We start from the raw sequence: 27,603 nt of genomic DNA on the forward strand, positions 1-27,603 counted from the left end.
TTTTACATTCAGATCCCATGTTGAGCTCTACTATTTATTCAAAAAAATCTATTGATATTTTTTAAGAGGTTTCTATATAGATAATATATCATACGCAAATAAAGTTATATTTCTTCCTTTCTAGTGCTTAAATTTATTTATTTTTCTTGCCTTACTTCACTGGCTTAGATCTCCCATTGTATCTCACTTTATCCTCTTTTGTTTTTTTAACAACTGTTTCCTATTTTCAATTTCTTTGTCTCTCTGTTCTACATTCTCACTAATTTCTTCAGCATTATAGTCCATTTCATGAATTCTCTTTTCAGTGGGTCTAGTCATATAGTAAACTTGTTCACTGAGTTTTAAATTTTAATTATGATATTTTTAATTTCTGAGGATTCTATTTAAATTTTTTCTAAAGTCTTTTTCTTCCCTTTTTTTTTGAATGCAGAACACTTTTATTATAGCAAGATATAAAACAAATATAACTTTAACCTCTTTTTTTTTTTTTTTTTTTTGCGGTACGCAGGCCTCTCACTGTTGTGGCCTCTCCCGTTGCGGAGCACAGGCTCCAGACGCGCAGGCTCAGCAGCCATGGCTCATGGGCCCAGCCGCTCCGTGGCATGTGGGATCTTCCCGTACCGGAGAACAAACCCGTGTCCCCTGCATCGGCAGGCGGACTCTCAACCACTGCACCACCAGGGAAGCCCAACAGATATAACTTGAAATGTTCATAACCACACTAGGCATTATCATGACTGATGGTGTTATTTGGCTTGCTCAAATCTGGGGGAATAGTTATATATAACTCTTGAAAGTCACTGACCATCATCATGAAAACATTATGAATTGGGAAGTTTGAGTATGGTATTGAAATGCATGTACATGTTTTTGTTAAGATATATAAATTTTCTCTTTCCTGACTTTATTCACAATCTCGATATTTTCATACATCCTCAGTGAATTAACCAAACTCAAGGCCTTTTATTACTAAGAGAACCAGCACAGTTCTGTGTGCCAGTGGCAACATCCTTAAAGGTTAATCAATAACAATTGATAGGTGACCAACAGGTTTTGACCTAGTTCCTCCTTCCTTTAGAGCAAAGTAAACTTTTACCTGGGTGTAAATATCCTTCAAACAACTCCTTTAAAAGCACTCTAAAAGAGCATTGACATATACACACTACCAAATGTAAAATAGCTAGTTGGAAGCAGCTGCATTGCACAGGGAGATCAGCTTGGTGCTTTGTGACCACCTAGAGGGGTGGGATAGGAAAGGTGGGAGGGAGACACAAGAGGGAGGGGATATGGGGATATATGTATACATATAGCTGATTCACTTTGTTATACAGCAGAAACTAACACAACGTTGTAAAGCAGTTATACTCCAATAAAGATGTTAAAAAAAAAAGCACTCTAAAAAAGAAAAAACCCAATCAAAAAATGGCCAGAAGGCCCAAATAGACACTTCTCCAAAGAAGACATACAGGTGGCCAACAGGCACATGAAAAGATGCTCAACTTTGCTAATTACTAGAGAAACGCAAATTAAAACTACAGTGAGGTACTACCTCACACCAGTCAGAAGAGCTGTCATCAAAAAGTCTACAAAGAATAAATGCTGGAGAGGGTGTGGAGAAAAGGCAATCCTCCTACATTGTTGATAGGAATGCAAATTGGTGCAGCCAGTAGGGAGAACAGTATGGAAGTTCCTTAAAAAATCTAAGAATAGAGTTACCATATGATCCAGCAATCCCACTCCTGGGTGTATATCTGGAAAAGATGAAAACTCTAATTCAAAAAGATACCACCCCATTTTCATATCAGCACTATTTACAATGGCCAAGACATGGAAGCAACCTAAATGTCCATTGACAGATGAATGGGTAAAGAAGGTGTGGTATATATATAATGGAATATTACTCAGCTATAAAAAGAATGAAATAATGCCATTTGCAGCAATATGGATGCAACTAGAGATTATCACACAAAGTGAAGTAAGTCAGAAAGAGAAAGACAAGTACTATATGATATCACTTATATGTGGAATCTAAAAAAATGATACAACTGAACTTATTTACAAAACAGAGGGGACTTCCCTGGTGGCGCAGTGGTTAAGAATCTGCCTGCCAATGCAGGGGACATGCGGTCGAGCCCTGGTCCATGAAGATTCCACATGCCGTGGAGCAACTAAGCCTGTGCACCACAACGACTTTCTAGAACTCGAGAGCCACAACTACTGAGCCTGTGTGCCTAGAGCCTGTGCTCCACAACAAGAGAAGCCACTGCAATGAGAAGCCCACACACCGCAATGAAGAGTAGTTCCTGCTCATCGCAACTAGAGAAAGCCCACGTGCAGCAACAGACCCAACACAGCCAAAAATAAATGAAAACAAACAAACCAGAAATAGACTCACAGACATAGAAAACAAATTTATGGTTACCAAAGGAGAAAGGTGGGGGAAGGATAAATTAGGAATTTGGGACCAACAGATACAAACCACTGTATGCAACATAGATAAACAACAAGGGTTCACTGCACAGCATAGGGAACCATATTCAACATCCTGCAACAACCTTCAATGGAAAAGAATCTGAAAAAGTATACACAACCAAATCACCCTGCTGTACACCTCAAACACTGCAAATCAACCATACCTCAATAAAAAAAAAATAGCACTCTAAGTAGCCATTTCCATTTTAATAGTGGGATGGGGACTGTAGCCTTCAATCTGAAAGTCTTCGGCCTTGAAGTCATCGATTTTCTCAACTTCTCCAAGGATTTTGAGCTTTGGGAAAGGCCTTGATTCTCCCTGAAGCTGCATTTTCAGCAGCTCAATGTGATCAAGGTAAATATGTGCATCTCCCAAAGTGTGTACAGAGTCACCTGGCTTCAGGCCTGTGATGTGTGCAATCATGTAGGTGAGCAGGGCATAGCTGGCGATGTTGAAGGACACACTCAGGCCCCCGTCTCCTGACTTCTGGTACAGCTGCAGGACAGTCATGGTTCATCACGTAGAAGTGGCAAAGGGCATGGCACAGGGGCAGGGTGGTGGGGTATGAGAGGAAGATCTTACGATTCCAAGCACGTAGAATGATTCTTCTGTCTTCAGGGTTGGTTTTGATTGTGTCAGTCACCTTTTGCAGTTGGTCTACTCCTTGACCTGAATAAATTTAAATCCACGTCTTTGTATTCGGCCACCAAAAGCCTCCACTGAAAGCTATAAACTAGGCCTAAATCCCCTTCTTCTCTGGTGGAGAGTACCAGGCTGTCCAAGAAGTCTCGGGACCCGTAGGCATCCCAGATTTTCACTCAGGAGACCCCGGCTCTTCCTGTGACCACTAAAGTCTTTTTATTCTTAGTCACAGTTTCAATCTCCCCTTTGCTTTCTTTCTCTTTTTTTACGGTACGCGGGCCTCTCACTGCTGTGGCCTCTCCCGTTGCGGAGCACGGGCTCCGGATGCGCAGGCCCAGCGGCCGTGGCTCACGGGCCCAGCCGCTCCGCGGCATGTGGGATCCTCCCAGACCGGGGCACGAACCCGCGTCCCCTGCATCGGCAGGCGGACTCTCAAACCACTGCGCCACCAGGGAAGACCCCCACCTTTTATTTCTTAAACATAGTAAACATACTTGTAGGTTTCTTCCAGTATCTGAAGTTTATAGGTTAGTTCATGTCACTTGCTGCTTCTGTTGACTCTTTTACGGCGAGTTAAAATCTTCCCATGGTTAGGGATTTTTGACTCTCTTCATAATTTTTACCCATGGAAATTTTTGAGGCCTACGTTGAAGGTGGGTTCTTTTAGGATTTTCATTTGTTTCTGCCAAATGTCTGGGGCATTACCAATGTGGGACAGTTTTATCCTGAAGTATTTATTTAAGGTTTCTCAGTCCAAGGTATTATGTGTTTGGGCTACAAACTTTCGAAAGAATCAGCTTGTGTTAAGAATTCTCGAGGGAGATTTTTCCCCCCTCTATCTAGTGACAGCATTTAGGGCTGGGCAGGCAATTTTATTTGCTGCCTCCTTTGGCTGTGGCTGGCTGATTTCTTGTTCACCCTGACATTGTGAGTGTGGCTTTTTGTGGTTCCACTTTATGGAGGGAGGGGATCTCCTATAGGATATCCGACTTTAGATTGACCCTTATGATATTTAATGTCAGGAAATGAAGTTCAGGGACTCTGGAGTTGGGCAAATGCCCTCAGAGTAAATGTCAACTTTGGGGCTCTACTTCTCTGTGTTTCCACTTTCTCTTGATTTTTGGGTTTTGAGGATTCTTAATTTTCTTGGTGAGCCCATAAACGCCTTAAAAAAAGATGTTTTCAGTATTCCACCCAGAGTTTTTAATTTCTGTGGGCAAAGCATTGTTGGCAGAGGTAGGCTGGGCTGCTTCCCCTTACTTTGGTCGGCCTTAGCAGATAGGAATTTCTTCCTTCTGGCCCTGAGTTATTTTCCTTGACAAATTGACAAATCTCAGTGTAACATCTACATCTCCTCTGTGAACGTACATATGATCTCCTCTGATGATGAACTTTTTTCAACGCCTTTTAAATGTTTTTTTAATTTTACAATATGCCTCAGTGGAACTGACCTTACTTGGGGCTACAGCAGAATGTGTAAACGGCTTCTCTTTGGGCTACTTGGAATGCCTAAATACACTATCCTAAATGGACATTTCCCAGTGAAGCTGATTTATGAACAGAAATCGGTGTTGAGAAATGATGGCATATGAAACAAGATTTGGGGGAAATTTCATGCATATTTCTACTATGGAGAACAGCACCCTCGATTAAAACATAGGTTATCCCTTTCTATTTATCGTCTTCCATAGGATGGATACACTAGTCTCAGTAGAAAGAGATAATCCCCCCTCATTTCAATCCTTGACATAACCGTTCGGGAAACTGTCTGCCATCTTGGCTGGACTGGGCAGGGGCTGAGCAGAATAAGAGAGTTTAAGGGGCTTTCAAATGTCTTTTTTTCTTTGCGGTATGCGGGCCTCTCACTGCTGTGGCCTCTCCTGTTGCGGAGCTCAGGCTCTGGACGCGAAGGCTCAGCGGCCATGGCTCACGGGCCCAGCTGCTTCGTGGCATGTGGGCTTTTCCCGGGCCGGGGCATGAACCCGTGCTGCCTGCATCGGGAGGCGGATTCTCAACCACTGCGCCACCAGTGCAGCCCTCCAGTGTCCTGAAAATCTTCGGAATAATAAAGTCACGTGGGAGAGGAGCTTCAAGATGGCGGAAGAGTAAGACGTGGAGATCGCCTTCCTCCCCACAAATACATTAGAAATACAACTACATGTGGAACAACCCCTGCAGAACACCTACTGAACGCTGGCAGAAGACTTCAGACCTCCCAAAAGGCAAGAAACTCCCCCACGTACCTGGGTAGGGCAAAAGAAAAAAGAAAAGAGAGACAAAAGAATAGGGACGGGACGTGCACCAGTGGGAGGGAGCTGTGAAGGAGGAAAGGTTTCCACACACTAGGAAGCCCCTTCGCGGGCGGAGACGGGGGTGGGGGTGATGGGGGGGGAAGCTTTGGAGCCACGTAGGAGAGCGCAGCCACAGGGGTGCGTAGCGCAAAGCGGAGAGATTCCGCCCGGAGGATCGGTGCCGACCGGCACTCACCAGCCCGAGAGGCTTGTCTGCTCACCCGCCGGGGCGGGCGGGGCTGGGAGCTGAGGCTTGGGCTTCGGTTGGATCCCAGGCAGAGGACTGGGGTTGGCTGCATGAACACAGCCTGAAGGGGTTAGTGCACCACAGCTAGCCGGGAGGGAGTCCGGGAAAAGGTCTGGAGCTGCCGAAGAGGCAAGAGACCTTTTCTTGCCTCTTTGTTTCCTGGTGCGCGAGGAGAGGGGATTAAGAGCGCCGCTTAAAGGAGCTCCAGAGATGGGCGCGGGCTGCTGCTATCAGTGCGGACCCAAGAGACGGGCGTGAGACGCTAAGGCCGCTGCTGCCGCCACCAAGAAGCCCGTGTGTGAGCACAGGTCACTCTCCAAACCGCCCCTCTCGGGAGCCTGTGCAGCCCACCACAGCCAGGGTCCCGTGATCCAGGGACAGCTTCCCCGGGAGAACGCACGGTGCGCCTCAGGCTGGTGCAATGTCATGATGGCCTCTGCCGCCGCAGGATCGCCCCGCCCTCCGTACCCCTCCCTGCACCCGGCCTGAGTGAGCCAGAGACCCCGAATCAGCTGGTCTTTTAACCCCGTCCTGTCTGAGCAGGAACAGACGCCCTCCGGGGACCTGCACGCAGAGGCGGGGCCAAATCCAAAGCTGAACCCCGGGAGCTGTGAGAACAAAGAAGAGAAAGGGAAATCTCTCCCAGCTCAGGAGCAGCGGATTAAATCTCCAGAATCAACTTGATGTACCCTGCATCTGTGGAATACCTGAATAGACAACGAATCATCCCAAACTGAGGTGGTGGACTTTGGGAGCAATGATATATATATATATTTCTCTTTTCCCGTATGGATGACAGGGTGTTGGTGCTCCGGCCGGGCGTCAGGCCTGTGCCTCTGAGGTGGGAGAGCTGAGTTCAGGACACTGGTCCACAAGTAACCTCCCAGCTCCACGTATTGTCAAACTCCGAAAATCTACCAGAGATCTCCATCTCAATGCCAAGACCGACCTCAACTCAACGGCCAGCAAGCTCCAGTGCTGGACACCCCATGCCAAACAACTAGCAAGACAGGAACACAACCCCACCCATTAGCAGAGAGGCTGCCTAATATCATAATAAGGTCACAGACACCCCAAAACACACGACCAGATGAGGAACTGCCCACCAGAAAGACAAGATCCAGCCTCATCCACCAGAACACAGGCACTAGTCCCCTCCACCAGGAAGCCTACACAACCCACTGAACCAACCTTAGCCAATGGGGGCAGACACCAAAAACAATGGGAACTACGAACCTGCAGTCTGCAAAAAGGAGACCCCAAACACAGTAAGTTAAGCAAAATGAGAAGACAGAGAAGAACACAGTAGATGAAGGAGCAAGGTAAAAATCAAGCAGACCAAACAAATGAAGAGGAAATAGGCAGTCTACCTGCAAGAGAATTCAGAAAAATGATAGTAAAGATGATCCAAAATCTTGGAAATATAATGGAGAAAATACAAGAAACATATAACAAGGACCTAGAAGAACTCAAGAGCAAACAAGCAATGATGAACACACAATAAATGAAATTAAATGTTCTCTAGATGGGATCAATAGCAGAATAACTGAGGCAGAAGAACGGATAAGTGACCTGGAAGATAAAATAGTGGCAATAACTACTGCAGAGCAGAATAAAGAAAAAAGAATGAAAAGAATTGGGACAGTCTCAGAGACCTCTGGGACAACATTAAACGCACCAACATTCGAATTATAGGGGTCCCAGAAAAGAAGAGAAAAAGAAAGGGACTGAGAAAATATTTGAAGAGATTATAGTTGAAAACTTCCCTAATATGGGAAAAGAAATAGTTAATCAAGTCCAGGAAGCACAGAGAATCCCATACAGGATAAATCCAAGGAGAAACACTCCAAGACACATATTAATCAAGTTATCAAAAATTAGATACGAAGAAAAAATATTAAAAGCAGCAAGGGAAAAACAACAAATAGCATACAAGGGAATCCCCATAAGGTTAACAACAGAAACTCTGCAAGCCAGAAGGGAGTGGCAGAACATAATTAAAGTGATGAAAGGGAAAAACCTACAACCAAGATTACTCTACCCAGCAAGGATCTCATTCAGATTTGATGGAGAAATTAAAGCCTTTACAGACAAGCAAAAGTTAAGAGAATTCAGAAGCACCATACCAGCTTTACAACAAATGCTAGAGGAACTTCTCTAGGTAGGAAACACAAGAGAAGGAAAAGACCTACAAAAACAAACCCCAAACAATTAAGAAAATGGTAACAGGAACACACATATCGATAATTACCTTAAATGTAAATGGATTAAATGCTCCCACCAAAAGACATAGACTGGCTGAATGGATACAAAAACAAGGCCTGTATATATGCTGTCTACAGGAGACCCACTTCAGACCTGGGACACATACAAACTGAAAGTGAGGGGATGGAAAAAGATATTCCATGCAAATGGAAATCAACAGAAAGCTGGAGTAGCAGTTCTCATATCAGACAAAATCGACTTTAAAACAAAGACTATTACAAGAGACAAAGAGGGACACTACATAATGGTCAAGGGATCAATCCAAGAAGAAGATACAACAATTGTAAATATTTATGCATCCAACATAGGAGCACCTCAATACATAAGGCAAATACTAACAGCCATAAAAGGGGAACTTGACAGTAACACAATTAGAGTAGGGGACTTTAACACCCCACTTTCACCTATGGACAGATCATCCAAAATGAAAATAAATAAGGAAACACAAGCTTTAAATGATACATTAAACAAGATGGACTTAATTGATATTTATAGGACATTCCATCCAAAAACAACAGAATGCACTTTCTGCTGAAGCGCTCATGGATCATTCTCCAGGATAGATCGTATCTTGGGTCACAAATCAAGCCTTGGTAATTTTAAGAAAATTGAAATCGTATCCAGCATGTTTTCTGACCACAATGCTATGAAACTAGATATCAATTATAGGAAAATATCTGTAAAAAATACAATACATGGAGGCTAAACAATACACTACTTAATAACCAAAAGATCACTGAAGAAATCAAAGAGGAAATCAAAAAATACCTAGAAACAAATGACAATGAAAACACGATGACCCAAAACCTATGGGATGCAGCAAAAGCAATTCTAAGAGGGAAGTTTATAGCAATGCAATCCTACCTTAAGAAACAAAGAACATCTCAAATAAAAAACCTAACCTTACACCTAAAGCAATTAGAAAAAGAAGAACAAAAAACCCCCAAAGTTAGCAGAAGGAAAGAAATCATAAAGATCAGATTAGTAATAAGTGAAAAAGAAATGGAGGAAAAATAGCAAAGATCAATAAAACTAAAAGCTGATTCTTTGAGAAGATAAACAAAATTCATAAACCATTAACCAGACTCATCAAGAAAAAAGGGGAGAAGACAAAGCAATAGAATTAGAAATGAAAAAGGAGAAGTAACAACTGACACTGCAGAAATACAAAGGATCATGAGAGATTACTACAAGCAACTATATGCCAATAAAATGGACAACCTGGAAGAAATGGACAAATTCTTAGAAATGCACAACCTTCTGAGACTGAACCAGGAAGAAATAGAAAATATGAACAGACCAATCACAAACACTGAAATTGAAACTGTGATTAAAAATCTTCCAAAAAACAAAAGCCCAAGACCAGATGGCTTCACAGGCGAATTCTATCAAACATTTAGAGACGAGCTAATACCTATCCTTTTCAAACTCTTCCAAAATATAACAGAGGGTGGAGCACTCCCAAACTCATTCTACAAGGCCACCATCACCCTGATACCAAAACCAGAAAAAGATGTCACAAAGAAAGAAAACTACAGGCCAATATCACTGATGAACATACATGCAAAAATCCTCAACAAAATACTAACAAACAGAATCCAACAGCAACATTAAAAGGATCGTACACCATGATGAAGTGGGGTTTATCCCAGAAATGCAAGCGTTCTTCAATATACGCAAATCAATCAATGTGATACAAGAATAAAAACCATATGATCACGTCAATAGATGCAGGAAAAGCTTTGGCAAAATTCAACACCCATTTATGATAAAAACCCTCCAGAAAGTAGGCAGAGAGGGAACTTACCTCAACAGAATAAAGGCCATATATGACAAACCCACAGCTAACATCGTCCTCAATGGTGAAAAACTGAAACCGTTTCCTCTAAGATCAGGAACAAGACAAGGTTGCCCACTCTCACCACTATTATTCAACATAGTTTTAGAAGTTTTAACCACAGCAGTCAGCGAAGAAAAAGAAATAAAAGGAATCCAAATTGGAAAAGAAGAAGCAAAGCTGTCTTTGTTTGCAGATGACATGATACTATACATAGAGAACCCTAAAGATGCTACCAGAAAACTACTAGAGCTAATCAATGGATTTGGTAAAGTAGCAGGATACAATATTAATGTACAGAAATCTCTTGCATTCCTATACACTAATGATGAAAAATATGAAAGTGGAATTAAGGAAACACTCCCATTTACCACTGCAACAAAAAGAATAAAATACCTAGGAATAAACCTACCTAAGGAGATAAAAGACCTGTATGTGGAAAATTATAAGACACTGGTGAAAGAAATTAAAGATGATACAAATAGATGGAGAGATATACAATTATCTTGGATTGGAAGAATCAACATTGTGAAAATGACTATACTACCCAAAGCAATCTACAGATTCAATGCAATCCCTATCAAACTACCACTGGCATTTTTCACAGAACTAGAACAAACAGTCTCACAGTTTGTATGGAAATACAAAAGACCCCGAATAGTCAAAGCAATCTTGAGAACGAAAAATGGAGCTGGAGGAATCTGGCTCCCTGACTTCAGACTATACTACAAAGCTACAGTAATCAAGACAGTATGGTACTGGCACAAAAACAGAAATATAGATCAATGGAACAGGATAGAAAGCCCAGAGATAAACCCACGCACATATGGTCACCTTATCTTTGATAAAGGAGGCAGGAATGTACAGTGGAGAAAGGACAGCCTCTTCAATAAGTGGTGCTGGGAAAACCGGATAGCTACATGTAAAAGAATGAAATTAGATCACTCCCTAACACCATACAGAAAAATAAACTCAAAATGGATTAGAGACCTAAATGTAAGGCCAGACACTATCAAACTCTTAGTGGGAAACATAGGCAGAACACTCTATGACATAAATCACAGCAAGATCCTTTTTGACCCACCTCCTAGAGAAATGGAAATAAAAACAAAACTAAACAAATGGGACCTATTGAAACTTAAAAGCTTTTGCACAGCAAAGTAATCCATAAACAAGATGAAAAGACAACCTTCAGAATGGGAGAAAATATTTACAAATAAAGCAACTGACAAAGGATTTATCTCCAAAATATACAAACAGCTCATGGAGCTCAATATCAAAAATCAAACAACCCACCAAAAATGGGCAGAAGGTCTAAACAGACATTTCTCCAAAGAAGATATACATATTGCCAACAAACACATGAAAGAATGCTCAACATCATTAATCATTAGAGAAATGCAAATCAAAACTATAATGAGACATCACCTCACACCGGTCAGAATGGCCATCATCAAAAAATCTACAAACAATAAATGCTGGAGAGGGTGTGGAGAAAAGGGAACCCTCTTGCAGTGTCGGTGGGAATGTTAATTGATACAGCCACTATGGGGAACAGTATGGAGGTTCCTTAAAGAACTAAAAATAGAACTACCATACGACCCAGCAATCCCACTCCTGGGCATATACCCTGAGAAAACCATAATTCAAAAAGAGTCATGTACCAAAATGTTCATTGCAGCTCTACTTACAGTAGCCAGGACATGGAAGCAACCTAAGTGTCCATTGACAGATGAATGGGTAAAGAAGATGTGGCACATATATACAATGATGTATTACTCAGCCATAAAAAGAAATGAAATTGAGCTATTTGTAATGAGGTGGATGGACCTAGAGTCTGTCATACAGAGTGAAGTAAGTCAGAAAGAGAAAAACAAATACCATATGCTAACACATATATATGGAATCTAAAAAAAAAAAACAGGTCATGAAGAACGTAGGAGCAGGATGGGAATAAAGACGCAGGGAATGGACTTGAAGACACGGGGAGCGGGAAGGGTAAGCAGGGACAAAGTGAGAGAGTTGCATGGACATATATACACTACCAAATGTAAAACTGATAGCTAGTGAGAATCAGTCGCATAGCATAGGGTGATCAGCTCGGTGCTTTTTGACCACCTAGAGGGGTGGGATAAGGAGGGTGGGAGGGAGGGAGACGCAAGAGGGAAGAGTTATGGGAACATATGTATATGTGTAGCTGATTCACTTTGTTATAAAGCAGAAACTAACACACCATTGTAAAGCAATTATACTCCAGTAAAGATGTTTAAAAAAAAAAAAAAAGACAAATGGGAGGACCGAACTGAGCTCTCAGGTCCAGTGATGGGGAATGATGCTGACACATGGTTACCCTAGACTTGAATTTGTTGGGAGGGGATACAGGAGTTTAGATCTCAGACATTTCAGAAACTTTCTTTCCTTTTTTCAGATTTAAAAGCCAAAACTATATAAATTGGTGAAATTTTCTCCCTTGAGAACTGATCAAGGCTATTTTAAACAGTGGGTTAGATCCAAGGCAATTTGCTTAATATTGTCATTATCTATATGAATTGCTGGTCTTTCTTCTGTAGTTTAAGTTCCTGTTACTTTTGAATGTTAATTATTGAGATTGCTTCAGTTTGTGTATGTGAATGCATATGTTAGATACGTACGTTTGTGTATTATTTTGGGATGGTATCCATTCTGCCCTCCTATATTTCTTTCTTAATCTTGATTACAATCTGCAAGACAGATTACCTGGAAGCAGTTTCCATCCATCTTCCTCTGGTTCAGTCATTCGAAAAATATTTGAGTGCCTCCCTTGAGCCCAGTGCTGTGCTATGTGTTCATTCAAATTTATTTAGGTCAATAATTATTGTACACTCTATATTTGGTAGATACTACCTGGATGAATAATGCACCCTCCCTGGACCCAAGAAAATGAGTTTTGTTAGATAGAAACATTTAAATTTTAGGAAAAATCATTTGGCAGTTTTGCATGGATAAAATATGGAGATAGCTTCTTTAACTTGCTTGTGAAAACCTCATCTTGTGTATTTTTAGATTCTACTTAATCCAAGTGAACTAGGAAAATGTTACTTTTAAAGCATTCTCTTTTTTATTTTACCTCTTTCTGAAACACTTTAGGGTCTAATGTCTCCTTTCCCTTTAGCACTTAGCAAATAAAACATAAGTATGATTTCCCATATACATAAATGATCCATGCCAAAAATGAAGGAATTTTATCTTGTGTCCTCATAGTGGGGAATGTTGCAGGTAGTCATATTTTCCAAGATCCTGTAAGGATTTGACAGGACATAAAGGAATAAGGCCCAGGTATTTGCTGGATAGCTTAGGTTTACTTTAAATATAGAAAAATACCACCAATAGAAAATAAGTGGGGAAAACTGAAATCTAGAATTTTTTTTTTTTTTTTTTTTTTTTTAGGACTGCAGTGTTCTTATTTTCAAAGATACTTAGTAATGTGAATGAAGCAACATGATACTGCCTGCTAGAGATTGTAAGGAAATCTGCTGGAGTGATCGAGATAGAATTATGAGTCGTTCATAACTTATTTACTTTAAGAAAAGGATGCTTTCAGATTATAGTACCAATAGTAATCATAAGTCGTACCACTGAGTGTTCAGTGTGTGCCAGGAACTTCTCTAAGTATATTGTTAACTCTAATCTTCATGGCAATCTGCTATGAAGTGTGTATTATTAGGATCTGCATTTTACGGATAAGAAAATGGAGGCACAGTAAGGTTAAGTAATTTGTCCAGGTCACAACAATGGTGAGACAAGATTCGAGCCCAGGACTGACTCTGTAAAGTCCATGGTCCTAAGCTTTACTACCTCCTGTTTGCCTTTTGATTACAACAGTATGAACATTTGCACTATCCATCTTGTTTTCCATAATATTTTTAATCTTTTAATTCACTTAGAAAATCTTATTTTTTTTATAGATTGTGAAAATGCCACCCAAGACATTGCCCAATATATTAAAAGATTAGTGGAGTCCAAATTTACAAATTACAAGGTGGGATATTTTTATTGATGGCGATTTGCATTCTGAAATAGTTATACTGTTTGCATATGTCTAAAGAGTATTATTAAAAAAGGAGAGAGAGAGAGAGAGAGAGAGAGAGAGAGAGAGAGGGCTTCATATACACACAAAACTCCACAGTGATAAATTGGATAATTCACAGTGATGTCTAATCTTCTTAGGGAATGGACTGTTTTCTTCTAGTCTTTGAATGTTCATACTGATATTTAGAGTAGTATATCCTCATTGACCCCTTCCATTAGATGGTGGTCTAAAATTATGCTTCCGTTGCTCTTCTGTCCTCCCTCAGGAAGCGAAAGATGATTAATTCAGCATAAAGCTGGACCTCACTGTATAAGTACGTAGCCTGACTGCTGGGCGCATCAGGATAACTTTCATGGTACATAGAGGTAACACAATGGAAATCACAGTTTAGAAATCCAATTTATCTTGCTGTGAATAGAATTGCCTCCAATCCTGATGACAATTAGTTTTGTTCCGTAACACTGTTATAGAAATGTGACATTGAAAAACTACTTGTAATCTACTGAAGCATTCGTCTACCGTGAGTTCATGCCATGGAGGGAAAAAATCCCCATATAAGTGTTAATTCCACTTATGTGAAAAAACATAAAAGGGTTTTTCACAAAGAGCGGCCACAAGGTCAGGGTATGACTGCTGAGGTAATGAAGTGAAGGCTTCCCTGAAACTTTTAGTTGCTTATACATTCTATTAAAGCTGCAAAATTCTGCTGATTCTTTTTTCTCAAAATCACTGGGGTTGCGGCTCAGTCACATTATGGATTAAGCGGGGAGTGATGCCAGCCTTTAATGTTTCCTGGAACTGCATAGAGCCTGCCACTGATGTTCTTGGCTGGCCTTGACTTTCCTCTTTGGTTCCAGCATCCTCTTCCTCTTCTTCTGACATTGCCGGTCAAGTCCATTCAGTACTTATACTATTGTGTCGAAAATCCTCAAATTGCAATTTCACATTCACTGTGAGAATAAAACGCCCCCTGGTATAGAGTACTCTAGAGAAAAAAAAAAAACAACCCTGAAATATGGGTAACTTATTTGCCTCTGTAGGCAAACACGTATCAAAAGAAAAGTCTGTAGTTTGATAAGATTGGACTCAGACATCTTGCAGCTCAACTGTATGTGTGTTTATTGATCACTACAGGAGCTTGGAGAGATCTGAAGCAGGGCTGACTTGGGTGGGAATCCAAGTGCCACCATTTACCAGCTGTGTGGGCTGGTGCATATACTTGTTTGGCAAATAGTTCTGAATGTGAGTTTCTTCATTGGTAAATGGGGAATAATAGCTATCTGGCATGGTTATTGTGGAATTAGGTGTTATGTATACAGTGTGCTTAGTATATCCTGAGTGTTAAGTGCTAGCTGTTATTATCAGGCTATGTGACTTTGTTCCCACCCTTAAGGAGATTGTTCTGGAAGAAGAGAGAAAGCATGTGCATAAATATCTATGCTTCAAGGCAGAAGGGATGAAGGCCATGAAGGAGCCTCAAAATGTCTTGATGTGCATGCTATGGAAAGAGCCTATTGGTTGGGATATGGCCATAACCTCTTAACTGGTCTCCCTGACTCTTGTCTTGCCCCCTCCAATTTACTCTTCATAAAACAGCCGTGTCCTTTCTTAAATGCAAATCCTCCCATGGTTTCACATTCCCTTTGAGATAAATTGTTCAGTATATGAACTCTGCTTAATTCTCCAACTTAGTCTCTTTCCCTCTGCCTTTCTCATTCCCAAACATACATTTCATGTGCTATCTCTACTAAGTTTTTTTTTAGTTTTGTATTAGTCAGCGTTCTCCAGAGAAACAGAACCAAATATGTATATGCACATACTCACACACATTTATTTTTATATACACACACATACATGCAACATGCAGTTGACCTTGAACAATGCGGGAGTTAGGGGCGCCGACCCTTGCACAGTCAAAAATCTAAGTACAACTTCACAGTCAGTCCCCTGTATCCTCAGTGCCAAATCCCCAATTCAAGCAACCTCGGGCTGTTTAGTGCTATAGTATTCATTGAAAAAAATCCCCATATAAGTGGACCCATGCTGTTCAAACTCATGTTGTTCAAGGGTCAATTGTGTATGTATGTGTATATATATATAAAAAAATATATATATATATAAAATAAATGATGATGATGATGATGAATTGGCTCACATAATTATAGAGGCTGAGAAGTCCTCACATCTGCAGGCATCAAGCTGGAGATCCAGGAGAACCAGTGCTACAGTTTCAGTCTGAATCAAAGGCTGGGGAACTAGGATAGCTGATGGTGAAAGTTCCAGTCTGAGGGCAGGAAAAGACTAATGTCCAATCTCAAAATGTCAGGCAAGTGGAATTCTCTTTTACTCAGCCTTTTTTGTTCTATTTAGGTCTTCAGTTGATTGGATGAGGCTCTTGCACATTAGGGAGGGCAGTCTGCTTTACTCAGTTTATCAACTCAAATGTCAATCTCATCTAGGAACACCCTCACAAACATAGTAATGTTTGGCCAAATATCTGGGCACCTCATGGCCCAATCAAGTGGACACATAAAATTAACTATCACAAGTTTTAAGAACATGGCTTGTTCTCATTTCCTGCTGTTCTTTTGCACTTGCTGTTCCCTATGCCTGGACTGTGCTTGGTCTCCCGACCCCTAGCTCATTCCTACTGGATCTTCAGGTCTCAGTGTGCAAGTCACACTTCCAGACTGGGGTAGGTCCCTCTCCTGTGGTACTCGCCAGCTTCCCTTTCAGAGCTTGCTTCTCTGTGCACTGTAATTTCCTGTTTACTTGTCTCTGTCACAGGGAACTTGTCAAGAGCTTGTCTTTATTGCTTCTATAATATATCTCCTGTGTCTAATGCAGGATCCAGCACATTGAAGTCACCCAATAGTTGTTCATTGACTGAATGAATAGATTTAGGGAAGGAGGTGGAAGTTGATGTGGGTCTTAGGGGAAGGAAGATTTCATAAGAAGTATAATGTCCAATTTGGGAAAAACAATACAGGGAATACCAAAATATTCACCAGGGAATTAAGACTTCAGATGTTTGTAGAGAGATTCTGAAAGCCAGCAGTCATTTTCTATACCCAAAATAATTGTAGTCATCATAAAGTAGTCTCCAGGAGGCAAGGGGCTTTGTTTTTCATCATATTTTAAGAAACTTTACTCTTAAATTTTTATGTATGAAAAATTAGAAGATATAGAAGTTGAAAAATAGTATAATGAAGCTCTGTATACTCACCTTAAACAATTATTAACATTGCCACATTTGCTGCTGCTTCTTTTTTTTTGGCTGAAGAATTTTAAAGCAAATCCTGGACAATCTGATATTTTTTGCCCCTAAATATTTAAATGTATTTATACATATATTTATTTATTATTTATTTATTTATTTTTGGCTGCACTGGGTCTTCATTGCTGTGCCCAGGCTTTCTCTAGTTGTGCCCAGCGGGGGGCTACTCTTCATTGTAGAGCACTGACTTCTCACTGTGGTGGCTTCTCTTGTTGTGGAGCCTGGGCTCTAGAGCGCGGGCTCAGTAGTTGTGGTGCAGGGGCTTAGTTGCTCCGCGGCATGTGGGATCTTCCCGGACAAGGGCTCAAAGCCGTGTCCTCTGCATTGGCAGGTGGATTCTTAACCACTGTGCCACCAGGGGAACCCTAAATGTATTTATATATCTTTAAAAATAAGAATATCTTCTTCTTAAAAAAAAATTAATTAATTAATTAATTTTTGGCTGCATTGGGTCTTTGTTGCTGTGCACGGGCTTTCTCTACTTGCAGCAAGCAGGGGCTACTGTTTGTTGCGGTGCACGGGCTTCTCATTGCAGTGGCTTCTCGTGTGGTGGAGCCCGGGCTCTAGGCACGGGCTTCAGTAGCAGTGGCACGTGGGCTTCAGTAGTTGTGGCTCACCGGCTCTAGAGTGCAGGCTCAGTAGTTGTGGTGCACGGCCTTAGTTGCTCCGTGGCATGTGGGATCTTCTTGGACCAGGGCTCGAACCTGTGTCCCCTGCATTGACAGGCGGATTCTTAACCACTGTGCCACTGGGGAAGTCCCAAGAATATCTTCTTAACCACTGTATCACATAATAATGGCATAAATAATGGCATTATAGCCCCCCCCAAATTAGCATTATTTCCTTAGTGTCATTTAATATCCAGTCCATGTTTGAATTTCTCAAAAATGTCCTTTTTTATTTTAACAAGTGGTTTGTTTGAGGTAGAATGCAAATAAGGCAAACACATCTGATTGTTATGTCTCTTGAGTCCTTTAAAATCTTTAACAGTATTCTTACCCACCCTTTTTACTCATGTCATTGACTTGTTGAAAAGTCCGGGTTAGTTGTCATGGAGAATAGCCCTCATTCTGATTTGTCTGATTGTTTCTGAATGGTAGATTTTAACCTGTTCTTCTTTCCCTTGTATTTTCCATAAACTGGAAGTTAAAGTCTTAAGTTCAGATTCAACATTTTGACAAGAATATGTCATAGGTGGAGTTGGGTACTTCATATTATATCAGGATGTACATATTGTCCTCTGGTTTTAGGGATGCTAAGAGTGATCATCTGATCCTTCTGTTGTAAAGTTGCATGTTCCCCCTTATAATCAGTGAGGTGTTACTTTGGTACCCCATGGATATCTGGTTATCATTATCCTTTTACCTAATTGTTTTGCCAACTATTGATGGTTGCCTGAACAATGATTCTATTAAGGGTTGCAAATGGTGATTTTCTAATGCTATAATTCCTGCTATATTTATCAGTTGGAAGTCTTCTGAAAAGAAGAGCTTTCTTTCATCAAGTAGAGCTATTTGGTATTCCAAAATAAAGTCTTTTTTTTAAAGACAGGCAAGATAAATTCTAAATTTATTCTCTTCAAAGGGCTTTTTAAAAAGTTCATCATGGATTTTTATATATTCATTTTATTTCAACCGATTGCAATCATTATTCTCTTTGATGTTCAAATTGTCCCATTTCTGGCCAGTCAGAGTTCCCTTAAGTTGGTTTCTGTGACTTGTTGACAAGTCCCTTTAAACTTTGATGGTTTCCTTGCTTTCTAGAGCAACAAAATGTTCCAAACTCATCTTGTATTATTTCCTGCCCTAGGCCTGGAATCCGCTTTTCTTCAAGGAGTCCTGGTTCTTTTTAGTGGTTTGTAATATTTGAGTCCCAAATATGGTCAGTAGGGGTTCCCATTACTGGGCTGTTGTGGCTTTCAAGCCTTTTCAGTAGACAAGAGCTGAGTAATGTGCATTGAAAAAGCCCATGAGTTCATTCTGAAATTTCCAATTCAAATTTAACTTTGTAGAGTTTTTACTTAAAAAATTACACGTTTGGATCTTTTCTGAAAACCTTGATTCTTAATAACAGCAATATACTTTTCTATAGCATTATCATACTACATATATGAATAGTTAAAAATAACTACACCAATATTACTACCAGCAATTAGATTACTAAATAGAAGTTAAGGGATTTTTTTCTTTTTGTCTTTAGAATATATTTCATTAAATAAGTATGGCCAAATACTGTGTTTTAAAGCCATTTAATTATTTATTTTCTCTGTGTGGTAAATTATCTTTTCTAATGACTTATACACCACTACTAATGAGTCTTCATTATACTTGAATTCTAATAGTATTAGTTCCTGGGGGGAGGGGCACTGGAGATTAGAGTTGCATTCTAAATCAATTAGTTAGAGCAACACAAAAGCAGAGAAAAAATCTGTTATGTAAATATGTGGTCACACAACAGATTCAATCTTACTGAGCCTTGTCAGGGAGTGGAGAACAGCAGATGTAGAATTTTCCTGCCAATGTGAATTATTTGGCTTCCTGGGTAATATCAGACTTCTGCAGTTTCTTAATACACACCAAACTATGGATACTACCAGATTTCCTTTCACCTACTTGGTTTCCAGGTCATGTTGGTGTAAGCATGTATTGAACAAAAGGTTGGGAATGTGGTTCGGTTAGAAGCAAAGAAGGCAGTTGTCTTTCACCAGTGTTGAAAGTGGGAATGAAGAAGATGCCTGGTGATTTTGCTGCTCCAATGGTGTACCCTTTGAGTACAGCTAGGGTAGGAAGAGTGAGAGAGAAGTCAGATGAATTTTAGGGAAAAAGAGATGGAAAGAAAGGAAGGAGGTGTAGGAAGATAAAAATTACAGTAGTACTTCTCTACTGTACCAGACACTGGCTAGACAATTTAATTAGTTTAAGTAGTTCTCAGAACTCAGATCACTTTCACACTGTCTCTTTAAAATGGACCAGAGGGTGTATATTGCCAATACCATTTTAGCAAAAGTTTTTAGCGTCTTCTTGGGTCTGGTATAACATAGTGATCTTTTTTAAACATTTTCTTAGACTAGATATATACTTTGGGTTGAGGCTGAGACCAAGTCTCTCATTCAATGTTTTTGTAGAGAAATAATTAGGAACATCAGTATTATAATCACTTTCATTTTATTTTCCCAAGCCCCTAGCCTAGGGTCTGGCACATAATAAGTGCTCAATAAATGTTTGTTGAATGATTGAATTGCCCAAGTACTTTTCAAACCCTTCCAACCCCAAGATGGAAGGGGGAACTAAAAATATACTCATGAAAATTTTATCCAGGCACACAATTAGATAAAGAGATATACCGATTGGAAATGCTGTAAATGTTGAAATTATTGTATGCTCTCTACTAAAGTAAAAGGAAATATCACAAAAATCTGTGGATAATATAATAAGCTTTCAGTGCTAAAAGGAGCCTTGGAAATCATCCAGATCCTCGTTTTGTAGATAAGGACCCTGAGCATCAGACATGATTGTGACTTGCGCAGGGCCTCACCCTGGTAAGGGGCAGAGTCAGCTGGACCTGGTTTTCTGATTCCTCCATTCAGGTACATACTCCAGCCTAAGATCACGCCTAATGTCCAGGCGAGGACAGAGAGGAAGAACTGACTTTCACATTCACTGAACTCCATATAATTAGTTTGAGAACACTCGGAGAAATCAGGCCATTTCCTGAGATGAGAATTAAGTCCATAAGTTATGCATTTCAGAAAATAAATGAGAAAATACAGCAGATCAAAATAAGCTGGTTTAAACTGAGAACCACATACAGAATAGTCTCTCAGTAGACCAGATAGATCCTGCAATATTAGAGACATTTTTGCAACGATGACATAAAACTATTGGGATGTCTGGGAGAGAGTTAGTCTTCCATCCCACCAAGAGGTTGAATAGAATGACTGGTTCTATTTTCAGTTTCCCTCATTTTCATTATGTGTTTGGGATGGGCAATCACAATCTTAGTTATTTCTGTTTTGGGTAAAGGTTGGAGGACAAAACTAATGATGTCATCAGAGGAAGCACACAGAGAGTATTTACCATCCTGGAGCAGTCAACTGAAAAATTTGCTAGCACATCACTCCTAGGGTGATGAGCTTGGTGGGAGCTGAGAGTAGCAATGAGTTGTGCCAGCTACCCACTGAGGGTGACGGTTTAAAAACAATGGACTGAAAAATGTCATAAATTTGAAAAACAATGAACTGCCTGGTATCAGGGTTTAGAGATTGATGGGACTGGTGCCTGGAAAGCCAGAAAGAAGGAGTGTAGAAATCCACACCATTTTAACATTCAAAATGTCCCTTGCAAATGATTCACTAACAGCCATGTAGGTACATATGTGTATATACACGTATACATACACGCATACATTATTTATATTGTTTTCTCTTTGTGTTTAAAATGCTCAGGAGCTGAAACTTGTTTGGAAATGTTCAGTCAAACGAAATGGTTCCTTTTGCAATATGCAGTTAGTTTTGGTAGCTCAAACTGCCTTTAACTTTCTTTTCCCTTTCTCCCTGTGTAATTAAAGGTGAAGGGCAAGCAGGAGAGAGAGGGTTTTAACTTATTCTGGTGCTCTCCCAGCGGAACTGCTGCATGCAGCCTTAAAGGCTCTGTGTTGCACGACACAGATTATGGTGCGATGGTGCTCCCACCGCCCAAAGTGGTGCAGTGGGGCTGCCAGTCTAACGTAGCCGGAGGGGGATTTGGGGTTTGGAAGTGTATCAGTTAGCTATTGCTGCTTAATAACTCCAAACTTTGTGGTTTCAAACAGAAGCCATTTATTATATTTCATGAATTTGGTGCTGCTGATCTTGATTATGTGATCAGCTGCTGGGTAGGCTGGTGGCTGGTGGACCTAGGATGACCTTGACAGGGACAGTTCATCTGTCCTTCCTGTGTTTGTCACATTCCTCCAGCAGGTTGCTCAGGCTTGTTCTCATGTTAGTGGCAGTTCATGTATAAGCGTTTTTTTAGCTTCTGCTCAGTCATATTTGCTGCTTTCTCATTCTCCAGAGCACATCACATGGCCAAGTCCAGAGTCAAGGTGAGAAGGCAACTACCAAAGGTGTGGATACAAGGAGGTGTGAAAAATTGGGACTCAATGCAATCAGTCTGACGAAGTGAGTTAGCAAACAAAAGGCTCAGGAGAGACTGTTGTGGATGCCAACAGTCATTAATGTTCAAGTCAGTCATGTTTTACTTTGGAGTTTGTGTTTATTCATTTATTCATCCATCCAACATTTATTAGGGGACTATCATGTTTAGACACTGTTCTAGAGGCTGGGACAAACTTTGTATTTAAAATGGTTACCTGACAGGATAGGATTTTCTTTGCAACTGTCACCTTCTATTTCTTTTCTCATCTTAGGTATGAAGGGGGTCTTTTGTAGATTGGAATAAAGAGGTAGAGATTTTTATTAATGTAGTAATAAGTTTGCTCTAAGATATTGTCAATGTAAACCGAGGAAGATTTGAAGGTCCTGAAGCCTATTTACACAGGAATATTGGCCCACTTGTGTGGAGCTGGGACTTGGAAGGAGGGGAAGGGGGTAGAAAAGGACCAATGAGATGCAGTGGGGCAGAGAGAGAGGGAAGAGGGAGGAAATCCAGAGAGAGAGAGTGGAACTTCAGATGCTTATCTGAGGTGGACGGAATTAACTGAAGGATGACATTATGGGAAAGCAAAGACGTTTTGCATCTTCCTCTGGGTTCCGTGTGTGTGCATACTCAGCAAATGCTTTTCTGTAATATGTTGTCGTAATGTGATCTCCCAGACACTATGGGATTAACTAAGGCATTTCATTATGTGGGAATATTGAAGAGTTAATCATTTAGCTTGCTCTGTTCTTCCCCTCACATCCCCTTACACCTACCAAGACTTCCCTTCATCCTTATCACTTGCCAGTCACCGTCAACTTTCTTTGGCCTTAGGGGTCTCCCCCTTAACCAGGACCTTGATTATTAGTCATTTTAATTTGCCTCTGTAGAATTCTAGAATTCTCATCTACTTGATCTTTATTCTTCAACAACCTTCACACATCCTAGCTTCCAGCAGATTATCTTGATTCTGATTCATTCTTTCATGGGACATTTAGGGAGCTCCAATGATCATGTGAGGCAGGGTGGCTACAGACAATACTATGCAAATAATAACAATTGAGTGCTTATTATGTAAGCACTCAGTAAGCATTACTATTCTAAGCACTTTTGCTTGTATACACTCAACCTCACAACAGTGATGATTATCCTCATTATAGATGAGGAAATGGAAGCACAGAGAGGTCAGATAACTTGCTCGAAATAACGGAATTGGTGGCAGAGCTGGGATTTGAATCCAAGTGGTCAGGCACAACCACACTCGATAAATAAGGGCCACTCCTGACTGCAGGAAGTGACAGTGCCTTCATTTTCTCTTCCTTTCTTCTCTCACCGTAGCCTCTCATTGCTTCAAACATTCTCTGCCTTCATCCATTCTTAAGAAAAGCTCCATTTATATATATGATGTTTTAATTCCTGTCTCTGCCATTTCCTCCCCTCCTGTCCTCACCTCCTGTGAGACCTCGCTCTTTTCATTAGCTTGGCTTTTACTTCTATCTCCTCTCAATTCATCTCTGCTAGATCCTTCCCCTCAGTCAGCAAATATACTTAGCATTAGAAAGCAAACTATCCTCTAACTTGTTACTTTCTTGAATGACAAAATAAAAAAAATTGAACCTTTAATAATCCACCACTTGATGGAATCTCTCTCCTGGGGCCTCTGAAGATCACATCAAAGCTGACCATCTTTCCTCAGTCATGCTCCCTCTGTCACGTCTCTGAATATACATTCCTACTTCTCTGATTGTGTTTTCCTGTTTCCATAACTGTTTTTATTCCTTCTCTTCTTACCTATCAGTGGGCATTGCCCAATGTTCTGTGCTGTGAGCTTTTCCCTAATCTTTTTACTTTCTCCCTCAGAGATAATGTGGTCATATAATTTATTGCCCAAACTGGGAAATTGTTGTCTGGGACAAATGTGAAACTGGATGTGATGCCAGGGCAGGAGGAGCAAACCAGGATGGCAGCCTTTCACCAGTCTCTCTCAGTTCCACATTTCCAACCCCTTACTGCTGGTCTCTATGTATGTTCAGGGCTTCAAGCTCCACATATCCTAAACCACACCCTTCATATTTTTCCTTCCTTTTCTAACCAGCTATTCCTGATTTCATTACTTTTGCCATCTTGCAATGACTGAGACTTGAAAACTTGGGTCATTTCTGAATGTTTCCCATACACACTGTCAATGACATCAGTGTCTAGGTCTACTGATTTGGCTTTTATGTTTCCCCCTCTTATTCCTTCCTTTCCATTTTTTTAAAAAAATAAATTTCTTTATTTTTTGGCTGTGTTGGGTTTTTATTGCTAGGCATGTGCTTTCTCTAGTTGCGGCGAGCGGGGGCTACTCTATGTTGTGGTGCATTGGCCTCTCATTGCAGTGGCTTCTCTTGTTGCGGAGCATGGGCTCTAGGTGTGTGGGCTTCAGTAGTTGTGGCACGCGGGCTCCGTAGTTGTGGCTCATGGGCTCTAGAGCATAGGCTTGGTAGTTGTGGCGCATTTGCTTAGTTGCTCTGTGGCATGTGGGATCTTTCCAGACCAGGGCTCGAACCCGTGTACCCTGAATTGGCAAGTGGATTCTTAACCACTACGCTACCAGGGAAGTCCCCTTTCCTTTCCATTTTCAGTGCTACTATTTTAGTTCAGGCCTTTATCACTTCAAGCCAGTACTATTTTTGTAGCCTAATCCCAAACAAACTTTTTAAACTGTGTCTTCTACTTATCCCAGAACTCTATGCATATCTAATCCAGACCCTTTGCTGTCTGCTGTCCTGAATAGAATACTTTGGCTTTCAATAGTTTGATTATGATGTGTCTAGGTGTGAATGTCTTTGAGTTTATCCCACTTGAAGTTTGTTGAGTTTCTTGGATGTGATTAATGTTTTTTTCTTCAAATTTGGCCGTTATTTTTACAAATATTGTACCTGTCCTTTTCTCTCTGTTTTCTCCTTCTGTGGCTCATATTATGTGTGTATTGGTATGTTTGATGGTGTCCCTCAGTCTCCGAGGCTCTGTTCATTTTTTCTTTATTCTTTTTATAGCTGTTCCTCAGACTAGATAATTCCTTTTTTTAAATGTTTTACTTTATTTTATTTAATTTTAAAAATTGAAGTACAGTTGATTTACAATGTTGTGTTAATTACTGCTGTACAGCAAAGTGATTCAATTATACATATATTCTTTTTGAAAATATATATTCTTTTTCATTATGGTTTATCACAAGATATTGAATATAGTTCTCTGTGCTATACAGTAGGATCTTGTTCTTTATCCATTCTATATGTAATAGCTTACATTTGCTAACCCCAACCTCCGACTCCATCCCTCCCACAACCCTCTCCCTCATGGCAACCACAAGTCTGTTCTCTATGTCTGTGATTCTGTTTCTGTTTCATAGATAGGTTCATTTGTGTCATATTTTACTTTTTAAAAATTTTTATTTATTTTTACTTTTTATACAGCAGGTTCTTATTAGTCATCCATTTTATACACATCAGTGTATACATGTCAATCCCAATCACCCAATTCATCACACCCCCCCCCCCAAACCCCCCTGCCGCTTTCCCCCCTTGGTGTCCATACGTTTGTTCTCTACATCTGTGTCTCAATTTCTGCCCTGCAAACCGGTTCATCTGTACCATTTTTCTAGGTTCCACATATATGCGTTAGTATACGATATTTGTGTTTCTCTTTCTGACTTACTTCACTCTGTATGACAGTCTCTAGATCCATCCACGTCTCATCAAATGACCCAATTTCGTTCCTTTTTATGGCTGAGTAATATTCCATTGTATATATGTACCACATCTTCTTTTTCCATTCATCTGTTGACGGGCATTTAGGTTGCTTCCATGACCTGGCTATTGTATATAGTGCTGCAATGAACATTGGGGTGCATGTGTCTTTTTGAATTATGGTTTTCTCTGGGTATATGCCCAGTAGTGGGATTGCTGGATCATATGATAATTCTATTTTTAGTTCTTTTATTTTTCTTTTGCGGTATGCGGGCCTCTCACTGCTGTGGCCTCTCCCATTGTGGAGCACAGGCTCTGGATGTGCAGGCTCAGTGGCTATGGCCTCACAGGCCCAGCTGCTCCGCGGCATGTGGGATCCTCCTGGACTGGGGCACGAACCTGTGTCCCCTACATCGGCAGGTGGACTCTCAACCACTGTGCCACCAGGGAAGCCCATATTTTTAGTTCTTTTAAGGAACCTCCAAAGTGTTCTGCATAGTGGCTGTATCAATTTACATTCCCACCAACAGTGCAAGAGGGTTCCCTTTTCTCCACACCCTCTCCAGCATTTGTTGTTTGTAGATTTTCTTTTTTTAAAAAAAAATAAATTTATTTATTTATTTTTGGCTGTGTTGGGTCTTCGTTTCTGTGCGAGGGCTTTCTCTAGTTGTGGCAAGTGGGGGCCACTCTTCATCGCGGTGTGTGGGCCTCTCACTATTGTGGCCTCTCGTGGAGCACAGGCTCCAGATGCGCAGGCTCAGTAGTTGTGGCGCACAGGCCTAGTTGCTCTGCAGCATGTGGGATCTTCCCAGACCAGGGCTCGAACCCATGTCCCATGCATTGGCAGGCAGATTCTCAACCACTGAACCACCAGGGAAGCCCCGTTTGTAGATTTTCTGATGATGCCCATTGTAACTGGTGTGAGGGGATACCTCATTGTAGTTTTGATTTGCATTTCTCTAATAATTAGTGATGTTGAGCAGCTCTTCATGTGCTTCTTGGCCATCTGTATGTCTTGTTTGGAGAAATGTCTATTTAGGTCTTCTGCCCATTTTTGGATTAGGTTGTTTGTTTTTTTAATATTGAGTTGCATGAGCTGTTTATATACTTTGGAGATTAATCCTTTGTCCATTGATTCATCTACAAATATTTTCTCCCATTCTGAGGGTTGTCTTTTCGTCTTGTTTATGGTTTCCTTTGCTGTGCAAAAGCTTTGAAGTTTCACTACATCCCATTTGTTTATTTTTGTTTTTATTTCCATTACTCTAGGAGGTGGATCAAAAAAGATCTTGTTGTGATTTATGTCAAAGAGTGTTCTTCTTATGTTTTCCTCTAAGAGTTTTAAAGTGTCCAGTCTTACATTTAGGTCTCTAATCCATTTTGAGTTTATTTTTGTATATGGTGTTAGGGAGTGTTCTAATTTCATTCTTTTACATGTAGCTGTCCAGTTTTCCCAGCACCACTTATTGAAGAGACTGTCTTTTCTCCATTGTATATCCTTGCCTCCTTGGTTATAGATTAGTTGATCATAGGTGCATGGGTTTATCTCCGGGCTTTCTACCATCTTCCATTGATCTATATTTCTGTTTTTTTGCCAGTACCATATTATCTTGATTACTGTAGCTTTGTAGTATAG

General features: G+C 40.5%; 1 pseudogene across 1 annotated transcript; it reads right to left on the bottom strand.

Annotated features, from left to right (window-relative positions):
* Positions 1 to 2,659: 2,659 nt before the first annotated feature.
* LOC309968273 (thymidylate synthase-like) lies at positions 2,660 to 14,706 on the bottom strand (annotated as a pseudogene). Its single transcript has 2 exons — positions 14,658 to 14,706; positions 2,660 to 3,290 (listed from the first exon to the last, which is right to left on the bottom strand). The product of its transcript is annotated as a thymidylate synthase-like (transcript).
* Between the last annotated feature and the right edge of the window lie 12,897 nt (positions 14,707 to 27,603).

Source organism: Leucopleurus acutus (assembly GCF_964270905.1).
Source record: "Leucopleurus acutus genome assembly, chromosome: 11".
Classification (NCBI taxonomy): Eukaryota; Metazoa; Chordata; class Mammalia; order Artiodactyla; family Delphinidae; genus Leucopleurus; species Leucopleurus acutus.